We start from the raw sequence: 13,294 nt of genomic DNA on the forward strand, positions 1-13,294 counted from the left end.
AAGCACTAAAATGCCTTGGCCAATTTTTCCAAGTCTGTCAGGGGTCTCACCTGGACAGGAAAAATCAACAGGTCTTCTAAAAGCATTTGATAAAGCAGAAGAATACTTGTTAAAAATCAGACCTTTGCACTAGTAGAAGCACACATTGGAGCAGCCTTGTTGGCAGGCCATCTAGCAAAAAGCATCCAAAGTGCACCTGCCATTTGAGCCACAAATTCCACTTCCAGGACCTTACCTCGAAGGAGCAGCCTAAGATGCACCTAAAGATTGAGATGTCAGGGGATTCATTACAGCCTGTTTAGTGTAGGGCAAAATCTGGAAATGACCTAAAAGGGAGAGCACCCTCAATAAGTCAATGGGATCATGGGATGAAATCCTAGACTGTCACTACAAATGATGTCCCAAAATATTATAGAGTGAGAGGAAAAACAAGGAAAGGAAGGGAGGGAGGAAGAAGATAAAACAGTATGTAGTGTAAAATCCTATTTTTATAAAAATGTGTGAAGGACACATCTCAAGAGGTAGTGGAGGGATTGTGTGTGAATCTTATTTCTTCCTTATGCTGCTCAGTGCTTCCCAATTGTTCTGCAGGAAACAAGTGCTTTTGGTCTTTCAACAAATATTTATTGAGCGACACCTAGGTATCAGGGGCAGTGCTAGGCTCGTACTGAGAGACAAGGTTCTTCGCCACCAGAACTATTTGTACAAATTTTAAAATAATTTTTTAATCAGACCGTTCAGGGATCCCTGGGTGGCTCAGTGGTTTAATGCTTGCCTTTGGCCCAGGGCATGATCCTGGAGTCCTGGGACCGAGTCCCACGTCGGGCTCCCTGCATGGAGCCTGCTTCTCCCTCTGCCTGTGTCTCTGGCTCTCACTCTCTCTCATGAATAAATAAATAAAATCTTAAAAAAAAAATCAGACTATTCAGTACTCTGGTTCTAATGGTAGTAATCATACCAGTTAGTTGTTTTTTAGGCTGAAGTCCAGGAGGTGAGTGACATCAGAGTTCTAGTCTTCAGAGTGTTCTAGTCTTCACACCAGCTCACGGCGCTCAAAACCCATGGTTCTCCTGGCTCCTTCTTTCACACCCTAGCCCTGCCTGCCATGGCAAAATCAAGCAAAGTCTTTGGAAGGGCAGTAGGGAAAACCAAACCTGTTCTTAGAGAAGGCCATCCTTTTGATAAATATCAACAATCACCAATTTGTGTGGGAAACAGAGGAGGATACCTGGGGTAAGAAATAGAACAGTCAGAGGAAGAGCAAGGTTGGCTGTGGTTCAAGCCCCGCGGAGAGTCGAGGTGACTTTCAGAAATATTAACCTCTCTGTGTCACACTTGCCTGTGGGAAAAATGGGAACAATGATGTCTGCCCTGCCTATGTCACCACCTGTATGAAATGAGGGAAAGAACACCTGCCCTGCCTGCCTGCGTGGGGAGTGAGTTCGGTTCATTGGTTCACACCGACCCTCTGAGGAGCCAGCCTCACCCCAGGGTGGGCCTCGGCAGAGTGCGTGAAGCCTGTGGCCACGGCTGACGGGCCCAGGAGTGGACACCGGTCCCAGGCAGCGAGCGCCCATCAGACTGTCCCTCCTGCGATCATAGAGTGGGCACCGGGGGACTCAGGGTCAGTCGAGGCCGAGAGATAAAAACCTCCGTTTCTGAGCTTGGCCATCCGTGACAGAGGAGGCAGGGTTAGAGAAGAACAAGCAGCTTGCTGAGAGGCATTGCTGACAATCGGGATGGGTTTCCAGTTCTGGAACCCTGACCCGAGCTGAGGCTGGCCTAGCTCCAAATCTGCGGAAACGCCCCGATGGTTTTATCATAAATTCCCCAATTTGTCTTAAACGCACTTAGATGGTCTCTGCTTCTTGTAAGTAATGGGGTCTAACAGTGCGTCTATTAGAATCTAATAGGCTCATTTTATATGAAAGATTTGAAACCTCCTTTAGGAAGTCTGTCTGCTGACTTTAGAGAGTTAAGGTGAGATCTCAGGGTCTGTTTGTCTAATCTGAAAATTCAAACAATCCTGCTAATTCCAATCCCGCCCTTACCCCACATTCAAAAGTGTACGTTGTGGGGTGCCTGGGGGCCTCAGTAGCTTAAGCGTCCAACTTGTGGTTTCGGCTCAAGTCATGATCTCAAGGTCGTGGGACCCAGCCCTGAGGTGATTCTACACTCACCACACTCAACACGGAGTCTGCTTGAGATTCTCTCTCTCACCCTCTGCCCCTCTACCTGGCTTGTGCCCTCTCGTGCTTGCTCTCTCTCTTTCTCCAAAATAAATACATAAAATCTTTAAAAAACAAAAAAAGTATATGCTGATGCAATTCCTGGGCTTTCTGGGGGTCTGTGGCACCAAGTAACATGATCCTTGGGTTCGGCATTGGTTAAGTAGCCCTGTCTGCTGTAACACGCAACCCCCCAATTCTCAGCCAGTCAGCAAAATAAGAAGTTAATGGCTACCTCGCATCAAAGTCTGACAGTGTTGGCAGGGAAGCTCTGCTCAACCCCATTATCAGGGAACCCAAGTTCCTCGAACCACGTGACTGCAACTTCTGGGGCTCCTGCTGTACCAGCCAGCAGATAAAGAAAGAGCAAGTGAGAACACAAAGGCCAGGCCTGAAAGTGGCGTGCCTTATTTCTGCCCATATTTGGCTATTCAGAACTCAGTCACATGGCCCCACCTAACACTGAAGAAGGCTGGAAAAACACAAGCTAATACGTGCCTGTACAAAAATGGGGTTTGGTGAACACACAGCTGCCCTGGAGTCCATTTCCAAGCCCCATCTCCCCCACTTCTGTTTGTAGCTGTCTCTGGTCTGCTGTTGTTTAATCAAGAATACAAGGGTGGCCAACAATGAATGGCCTCTGGGCCATATCCAACCCATGGCTGTTTTTATAAATAAAGTTTTATTGGCACGCAGCCATGCCTAGTTGTTTTTTTTTTTTTTAACCTACTGTCTATGGCTATTTTCACACTATCATGACAGAGTTAAATAGCTTTGACACAGACCTCGTAGCCCACAAAACCTAAACTATTTGCTACCTGGACTTGTACAGAAAAAGTTGACAACTTGTACAAAATCACATCAGCTTTCCAAATTCCAAGAATGTGTTGACCTCTCTGTTGACTGAGTCTTTTCTTCTTTTTCTTTCCCCCTCGTGGGTCAGCACGGTACGCTGGGCAAACCAGAGGATGAGACAGCCTCTAGAGAAGAGTCCCAGTGTGCTGGGGAAGAGCTTGGATGCATTTTGGTCATGCTGTAACATAGATGAGGTTTTCTGTGTGTTTTAGACTTAAGGGAATTTCTTCCTGAATTTAATTCCTTTCTCTTACGCACCCTCTAAAAGAAGTCCCCATCCCACCTGGAAGGTTTATGTATATTTTCAACTAATGGAACAGGAAGTAAACAATCTGAGTATGATCAACTCAAGAACCAAAGAATGGATTATATCGGAAGAGCAAAAATTGGGAAGAGATGAGAGATGTTATGACAAGTCTCCCAGACTGCGACGCCAACTCTGCTCCTCTAGTATCTTCTTATTGCTGTTACAGAAAAAGACCAACTGCAGATTATGAGCTATTGCGTAAGTTGTGCTATCTTTGTAAATTCAGAGCCTATATTCACTTCGATCGTTTTTAGTTGAAAACGATCACGCGTTGCTCCATGTCCTTTATCACGTACAGTGTTATTAAGCTCTGCTGTATGATCGAGGCTTCCCGGATCTTTTCTTTAATAATGATTTGGGCGCTTGCAAAGAAGCTGCATTGTGCCCAGATGGCCTCTTCTAGCCCGGGGTTCCCGTGATTCACAGCAGCACCATCCCAGTCCCAAGGCTCTGCCAAGTCCTTCCACGGTGTTTCTAAGGACAGAGGTTGGATTTCAAAAAGCACCGACACCTCCCTGCCTCTCCCAGAGCTCAGAAAAGAAGTTTCCAACCTCCTGCTTTGCCGGCTTTGGCCAGAGCCCACACCCTGTTCCCCTGTTTGCAGGACGCCAGAAGCGAGCCTGGGCCCTGTGGCGGGGGCACTGTCCTCTCACCCTGGGGAGCCAGTGGTGGGGAGCCGGTGTGGGTGCTGCCCTCCCGAGCTGCGGGGAGACTCTGGGTGCGGTTGGGGCTGGAAGGTTTGAAGGCTCTCTCTCTGGCCCCACCTGAAAGAGCTGTTGTAGTCTCCAAAGCATCAAAGGAACTTTGGCTTTCTGCTTTCTGGGCCTTTTTCACTAATCTCCCACCCTTCTGTGGATCGTTGAGGCCATCTCTGTGGCCTGCAATCTGTTCCCCTCCTGCTGAAATGTCCCCTTCCTTCACCCCCTCAAGGGGCCTGCTGGGATGTAAGCTCCATGAACGCAGGGCTCTTTGTCTCTTCACAGATGGATCCCCAAACAGCCCAGGACATATTAGTTGCTCAATAAATATTTGTTGACTGAATGACTCTTAGATGATTTACCTAGAGGACACTTGGGAATGACTGTGTGTCTACCTACTAGTGCTCCTTGAGAACTGTGCCTTGTTTATTTCTTAGACAAAAGAGTTTTTATTTAAAGTTTATACACAGAGAAATGTCAGGTCTTCAATACACGTGAGATTTCAAAGATATATTCCCCATGCAACCAAAACTCCCATCAAGATTTATAATATTTCGGGATCCCTGGGTGGCGCAGTGGTTTAGCGCCTGCCTTTGGCCCAGGGCGCGATCCTGGAGACCCAGGATCGAATCCCACGTCGGGCTCCCGGTGCATGGAGCCTGCTTCTCCCTCTGCCTATGTCTCTGCCTCTCTATCTCTGTGTGTGACTATCATAAATAAATAAAAATTTTAAAAAAAAAGATTTATAATATTTCCATCACCCCCGGAGAAGAAATAATGCCCTTTATTAATCAATTTGGGGTCCTACCTCACTTTACATATTCCCCTTTAGGGTTCTCATTTCATTTTATACTTTAGAGGGACTCATGCCTGCCTTCACCTTCCAAAGTATCAGTTCAGTGAGGTTGGGGATAGCATGACCTGTTGGGCCCTCTCCAGAGCCAGGCAAGCGAATAAAGGTCGAAGCGCACTCCTGGATACGCAGACAATAAAACGTCCGTTGAAGATACACTGATGCCCATATGACCTATTTCTGAGAGCAGTGCTGGGTGCAGAAGCACAGAGAGAAGATGCTGGAGAAGCTTCTGAAGTTGAAGAAAGAACAGAACAGGGTTCACGAAGTGCCACACGATGGGACCCAGAAACCTGACAGTTTTGCCTCAGTTCAGATCTACTATTCTGATTTTTTTTAAAGATTTTATTTATTCATTCATGAGAGACACAGAGAGAGAAGCAGAGACATAGGTGGGACTCGATCCCAGGACCCCGGGATCATGCCCTGAGCCGAAGGCAGTCAACCAACCACTGAGCCACCCAGGTGTCCCCAGATCTACTATTCTTAAAGCAGAGGGACTCTCTTTCCAATCATTCAATGAAAAATTAGGAGGGTTCATCTCCACCCCAGAACCTACACCCCAGGCTTACAAGTTAGTAGCGATTTGCACCCAACCAATACTCGGCACATGATCCTTGAACAGAGTTTATTGAACACCTGTCTTATCTCATGATACAGCCTGCAAATCACTAGGGGCTAACGGACCCTGCAGGAGATGGGCTAAGATCTGGAGCCGGCCAATTACAGCAGCCTGGGGAAGAGCGTGGCTCTGGAGCCCCCCCCCCCCCCCCCCCGGCCCAGCGCAAATCCCAGGGCCACTGCTAGACCAGGGGCTCCGTGGGTGGCACGTGGCCTCTCCGGTCACCAGTGTCCTCACTTACAAAGCAGGCTGACAAGAAGAGCAAGCCTCTTGTGAGGGTTCAGGGAACAACACACACACACAGAGCTGGGCACAAGCCTTGCACACACCAAGGGGGTCGTTACTACCAAACCTCAGAGAAGGGCCAGCCTGGCAAGACCAGCCCCAGCTGCAGGAACTAGGGAAAAGCAGCCCCTGGGTTCCAGGGCAGCCTCAACAGGTGGGAGCCCCCCCAGAGGGGCCCTGGGGAGCCGGCTGGGGGGCCAGGAGAACAGCCCAAGGGGCGGGGAGGGAAAGCTCGGAATCCACGGCAGCGGGGATTGAAGACAAGGAGGGAGAAATCCTGATCGTGACGATGGAAACTGAAAACGAGTGATTTGTCCCAGAAATGGGAAGGAGTCAGCTCAGCCTCCGAACCTCCAAGCCTCAACAGGTCCTGCCCCCAGTTTTTCAAATTAGGCCACAAGCACACACCAGGCGTGGGCTTCCAACTGGACACAGCGCGGCCTTGCCCCGAAGAAACAATTAGGCCAATTAATAGAGGATTTTGAAAACACACCTGGGGGGTGGGGGGAAGAGCCCGTGGCACCTCGGCTCTGGGGGAGCTCACGCTGCCATGCCAGGTCGTGCCCTGCAAAGCAGAGCCCCAGGAGCTGGTCCCCACCCCCAGACCCCAGCAAGGCGGGGAGGTGGGGGGCGCATCAGATGCCAGGAACTTCTTTTCCTCTTCCGAGCTCCTCTCCCAGCATCGCGATGATTAATTCCCCATCTCTGCAGTCCCTATTAGAGGCACCTCCTCCAGGGAAAAAGCAGTTGACCTTTTGAAAATGTAGTCCTTTAAAGGTTTAGACCTATGCCTGTCCCCTCTGTGATGTTCTAAAAATGCTTCCCTGGGCGGCTCAGCGGTGACTCATACAGCATGGAATAGCATTTCAGGGAAATTCTTTTTCTCTGTCTCTGAAGCCAGGCTTGTGGTCTAGTGGCCACAGTCGCCTTCCCTGGCATGGCTGGTGGGACTCTGTGGGGCTTCCCTGCTGATGGTCTCAGAGCTCCAGCTGCAGAGACAGCCTGTCCGCCCCATGGCTCCTGTCCCCCTTGGGTGCTGCAGGAGAAGCGTCGGCTGTGGAGGCCTGGGATGCCCCCTCTGGGCCCTGAGACTCCTGGTTCACCCTTCCTGCCAGGGGGGCAGCTGTCCTCAATAAACAAGAGCTGTCGGAGCAGGTGGCGCCGCGTCCTCCCTGGCCTGCTCAGTCTTTGATTTAACACAGAAACAATTTGACTTGGAGAGTGAAGAAGGGATTCCTTCCCAGGGGATTTGTTCACCTGGCAGCAGGTCTGGCTAGAAATCTACCTGTTGGCACAGAGCAAAAAAGAACAGAGTGATTCTATGAAAGCTGTACAATCAAGCCGGTCAGCCCTCCCCGCGTGAAGGCCTCATGTTGGACTCAGCCCCGGGCCCCATCTGCAGGCACAAGTGGGTCTTGTGGAGTGGACACGCTTTGCTTGTGTCCCAGCACTGTCACTTCCCTGATAAGTGGTCCTGAGCAAGTCACATCAACTCTCCAGGCTTCCATTTTCTTACCTGTAGAATAGAACTAACCAAAAAAAAAAAAAAAAAAAAAAAAATTGGGCTTGGGTGAATAGTCATGACTAAATTAGATCAATCACGGGAAGTGGCCTGCAAAGCGCTTTGACATATAGTAGGCCATCGTTATTGCTCATTTCTTAACATGTTTCTCTTCCCTGTCCCTTCCCCTTTCCTGCTGGCTCTTATAAAAACATGGATAATGGGAAAACCAGTAAATAAAAGGCCTGGAGAAAGAAAGGATAATCCAGGCAGGGAGGAAGACAGACCTGGAAGGAGGAAGTCTCAGAAGGAAAGTTTAGGACATTCAGAAACAACAACAATGACAGTATTTTGTGTCCTAGGATGTTCTGTGGGGCCATCTCTCTGTTTTTCCTATCTGCTCAAATGTCATTCCCTCTTGTGTTGGTTTTCTAATGCTGTGTAACAAATTACCCCTGAACTTAGCAGCCTAAAGCAATGCACACTCCTTATCTCTCTCAGTTTCTGTGGGTTGGGAATGTGAGTGTGGCTCAGCTGGATCATCCAGCTCAAACCCTCTCACAGCTGCGATCAACCAGTAGGCCTGGGCTGCCCTCACTCAAGTCTCAGGTGGGGAAGCATCCCACTCCCAAATCCACTCAGTGGTTGCTGGCAGGGCTTCATCCTTTGTTGGCCCTTGGCCAGAGGCAACCCTCAGTTCCTTCCCACAGGAATCTTTCCACAGAGCAACTTACAACATGGAAGCTGTCTTCACCGGAGTGAGTAAGGGAAAAGGAAGGGGTGGGGGTCACAGATTTTGGTTGGGCAATGTTAGAAGGCCTATCCCATCACTTTTGCCATATTCTGTTCATTAGAAATGAGTCAGTAGGTCAGGCTTACACTCAAGGGGAGGGAATTACAGAAGGCCTGGATATAGGAGGTGGTGGGGATCATCTGGGACCATCTTAGAAGGCTTGTTACCTCACTGCCCTTCTAATAAGAGCAACCCTCCTCCTCTTCAAAGGCACATATAATTCTGGTGGGGCTGCTCTCCATAATAACTGCCATCTCCACCCCATCCCCACGTTGGAATTGCATGAGTCATAATGCAACCAGGTATGGCCAATCATCATAATGCAACCAGTTGACCACAGTGCCTGGTCCAAGAAGTATCCATGTGACCCAAGCTTGGCCAATCAGTCTTTCCCTGGGATTTATATACACTGGAAACAAGGAGACAAAAGTTCTCTCTTTCATCTAAAATCACTAGCATGAAATGATAGAGCCTGCAGTTTCCTATGGCCACAACAATTGAAGCCATGACCTTTTCAAGGAGAGACAAAAGATTTGAGGTTAAAGAGAGAGGACAAATAAACTAGGGACATTTTTTTTTTTAATTCCCTGAAGCTAGCTCCACCCCTGAAAGCTAATGTATCTCTCTTTTTCACTTGAGATAGTTGAAATTATGCTGTTTCTTGAAGCAAAAAAGAATTTTGGTTAGCTCAGCCTCAGTTTTTTCATCTGGAAAATCAAGAAGCTAAACTAAATGATCTCCATGTTTTCCCCCATATTTTGACTTCTAAAATTCAAACTTAAGAGGACTGATCTTTTACTAATAGATTGTTTAGGGATGCCTGAGTGGCCCAGTCACTGAGCATCTGCCTTCAGCTCAGGGCGTGATCCCAGGGTCCTGGGATTGGGTCCCACATCAGGCTCTCCACAGGGAGCCTGCTTCTCCCTCTGCCTGTGTCTCTGCCTCTCTTTCTGTGGGTCTCTCATGAATAAATAAATAAAATCTTAAAAAAAAAAAAAAAGAAAAGAAAGAAAGAAACAGATTGTTTAAAAGTGGAGAAGGAGCAAGAGGAGCACCCTGAGGGAAGCAAATGCATAAGAAGGAAATAGCACTTCTGTGACCATGAGAGCCATAGACCAAGTCTGCCTTCTTCATAATGTAGGCAAGGCTCCAAGTTCTAACTCAGAGCTTTATTCACGTCACCCAAAAGGACTCATACCTCTACTGATCCAGGGTAAGACCCAGACATATGCTTCTTTCGCATGCTTTTGGAGCCATGATAACACGATATAAGGGGCATGGGCCTTATTAGCTAATTTTACTGACTGCTTATTATGTAACTGGTAGTGTCTCACATCCCAGCTCCTTGATTTACTAGGTATGTAACCTTAGGTCACTGACTTGACCTTCCCTAAGCCTCTGCTTCCTCTGTAAAATGGGCATAATAACAATTTCTTTCTCGCAGGGCTGTTGTGAGCATTGCATATCAGTCAGTGCCAGTAGAGCACCGAGCACAGCATTTGGCATGGCTGTTCTTAAAACTTCTTCCTTGCCTTTTATACCCCGCTCAAATGTCAGCTCTTCCACAAACCTGCCCCAATTGCCCTCCACTTCCTCTGAACTCCCACAGCACTTTGCTCTTGCCTCCTTTTCTAACCCTATGACCCCGCATTACTCTTCCCTGCTCACATATTTACCACTCCTGGTAGACCATACCTTGGTTATCTTTGGGTTCCTGAAGGCTAGATCAATGCCAAACACACAGGGGGAGCTCAATAGATTCAAGTGGATGGACTGATAGGCACAATGAGTCTCTCAAGAAGAGGAAACAGATAGGCTGATGAATGCATGGCCACACCTTTTGGTTTCACCGCCTCATTGGGCATGGAGGATTTTTGTCAGGCGAAACTCTGATGTGTGTTTGTAAAAGTGCTTCTCAAATGAAACCACCAATTGCTCAAGTTAAAGGTAACAATTCCTTACAACTAAAAGGCCAGCCCATCAGTAACTGGTGTGGAGCCCAGTGTTAACGGGTGCGGTGCTGCTGGTTTGGAAGCTGACCAAAGAGACAGTGAATAAACACGACGGTTGCCCGGGTGCATAAACACAAAACCAGTGTCTCATCGCCTCATCCCCGAGACACTCCAGTCACCACACCGGTGACACCCATAAGTGGTTACTTGTCAGCTCCTGTCAAGCACAGCAGCAAGGCTCAACCACCCCCAAAATGCAGATATTAAGGGCAAAAACAGAGTCACAGCAATTTTTATCAGAAGCGGAACACTGTGTGTGTTTGTGTGTGAGTGTTCAGAAAAAGATATTTTTTTCTAAGGAGAGTACAGGACAACGGTCTGTGTTAAAAGAGGAAACATTTTTCAACTTTTGAGACCGTATTCTTTTCTCCAGCTAGAGGCTGGGTAGGACTAGAAGGGAAATTCTGTTGGAAGCACCCACCCAACTGTGTCCAGAGAGGCCCTCTGAAGAACAGTCAGCTATGCCACCTGGGTCTGACCATGCAGCACCCTCTTTCTCGTTAGTGCGAATCCCAGGGAAGCAGTACAAAGTGCTTTCTGAATCTATAAGGAGAGTAGAGGAGGAAAGGAGAAGCATGCCTGGCTGGGGTGGCAGAAATAATGGAATAAAAGATTTTAAAGCATTTTTTTTAAATTTCATTTATTTATTCATGAGAGACACACAGAGAGAGAGGCAGAGACACAGGCAGAGGGAGAAGCAGGCTCCATGCAGGGAGCCGACGTGGGACTCGATCCCGGGTCTCCAAGACCACGACCTGGGCCGAAGGCGGCGCTAGACCGCTGAGCCACCCGGGCTGCCCATAAAAGATTTTAAATACAATTTTTGTTTCCCTGTGTTGATTGGAATTCAACTGTAGGGCTTGCAGGACTGCAGTGGGTGGTCTCCTATCACATGACAGGAGTACAGTAAAACTCACTCACTCCCAATTCCTCTTCCCCATTGGTTTTTTTCTATTCCTTCACTCATTCATTTCTTCATACCCTGCCTGGGTCCTCTACAGGCACTGGGGAGCTACCCGTGGTTTTTAAACAGGGGAACCCCACAATCAAATATGACTTTTAGATCATGGGGAATCAGTGTCTAGAACAGCATCAGAGAGGACAAGACAGGGGCTAGTAGCCACCCACGGGAGTCGTCATTTGTGACTATGGGGGTGGGGAGGAGGACAGAGATTATTTAAAAGATCGAATCATCAGGATTCTTTGTTGGCTCCATGTGGATGGTGGGGGGGGGGAGGCGGGGGGGTAAAATCTAACTAGAAGGTTTCTGGTTTAGATGACTTTGTGAATGATGACAGTACTAAAAGCAGGTTGATGATACCGGAAGAGGCCCAGCTTGGAGAAGCAGAGATAAAAAGCTCAAGGAACTGCTTTAGTGAAAAGTGCCACAAAGTGACGTGTCCATTCACAGCATAGGGGACAGATAATGTTGTTAATGAGGGTCAGGCATCGCTCCAGTGGTCTGTCGGGGGTTGATCCCCAGCTGCCTCACTTGATGTTGCTCTGTCTTCCATCCACAGCTTGTCTGTGTCCCATGGTATGATCACTACGGTCACCAGAGGAACTCTGAGAGAGTTGGCAGCACAACAGTGGCCCAAGCCTAGAGCCGCCCTCAGACACCCTTCTCCTACTGACACGGGCCCCAGGGGGTGCCGCTTTCACATAGAGATATCTGGACACTGGACGGAAATTAACACATAATGGAAAAGTGAGTACAGGAGGGTAGATAATGGGACTGCTCTGATTTTCTCAGGTCCCCCCCCCCCCCTTAGGTCTCCACCCAAGTCTCACCTGCTAGCCTAAGAGACGAGTCCTTTCAAATTAGCCTAGTTTCCTCTCTTGCGCTGGGACCCCCTTCTTCCCAGCTCAGAGCCTCTGCTGCCCCTTGCACGCCCCCCGGAATGCCTTCCTTTTCCACACTGGACCAATCCACCAGCATCCCCGGTGGGAGGAGCAGCAGCTGCCTCTGCATCTGGTAGGCTGCTGGCCCTACAGGTGCAACTCCGTCGTTAGGCCTGCGAATCCTCCGCGTATTGCTTATTTATTCTCATCTTGTTTTAAATAAACGTTTGAGGCATTTGCAGTATAATATTTTTTTTTTTTCCAAATAAGAACAGAAGGAAGGGGAGGGGGATGCCTTGCAGGGGCTGAGGCCCTACAGAGCAAATGTAGAGGCTCCCCCTGCCGGCTGGTGTTGCTCCTGCAGCCCCCCCCCCCCCCCCCATCGCGTTGGCCCCCAGGCCTCGGCTCCCCGCGGGGCTGCACCCCGCTGCACCGGACACTCCTGTTCTCACAACCAGTGGTTGTGAGAAAATCCTGTCTAGGATTTTCGGGAAATAGCAATGTTTTACCAGCAGTTGACTTGGAGGTTATTGGGGGTGGGGGGTTGGGGGGGGTCCCTCCTCTAGGTTGAGACAGCACCAAGCTGCCCCCTACAGGTGGGAGGGAAAGGCAGGCATCCTGAAGACTGCAAACCCCCACCTCCCCCACCCCAGGAGGGAGGGGACAGGAGCAGAGGGGGGGTGCTGTGCTTACCCCAGGTCATCTTCATCTCTGGGAGCCCCCCCTCCCCCCGCCCCCGGGAGGCCTAGAGCAGCAGTTCTCAACCCCTGATTCCCAGGCTAGTCACAGCAGCAGCAGCTGGGGACTTGTTAGAAATGTAAATTCTCAGGCCCCAGCCGGGTCCCACTGAAAGGCAGCTCTGGAGAATGGGCCCAGCAGTCTCATCCAGGGGATTCTGATGAACCCTCAAGTTTGGGAACCCTGGTATGGCCACCTGCAGCAGCCCTTGCTTGATAGCTTGGCCTGCTGAGATGGGGCCCGTCCCACCTATTTGGAGGCACCTCCTGCAAACCCTTCCCTTAACAAATGAGGACACTGAGGTGCAAGGATGTGTGGCCTGCCTGAGACCACCCTCTCAAGGAATCTTCCCCCAAGCCTCTCAGATCATAGGAGAGGGAAAAGGAAGCCAATAAGCAACTATCTGGGGTTCCCCAGTCCTAACCGCTCCTGGAGGTCTGCCTTGCCCAGGCCTTGCTGGATACGTCAAGCCCTGGGCCCAGGCACAGGCCGTGTGGCACCCTGCCTTGTCCTCCTCTCCTCTGAGGTGATGTCGCGCCAGCTTTCTCCTCTCAGATCCC

Source organism: Vulpes vulpes, chromosome 16 (genome assembly GCF_048418805.1).
Source record: "Vulpes vulpes isolate BD-2025 chromosome 16, VulVul3, whole genome shotgun sequence".
NCBI classification, from domain to species: Eukaryota; Metazoa; Chordata; class Mammalia; order Carnivora; family Canidae; genus Vulpes; species Vulpes vulpes.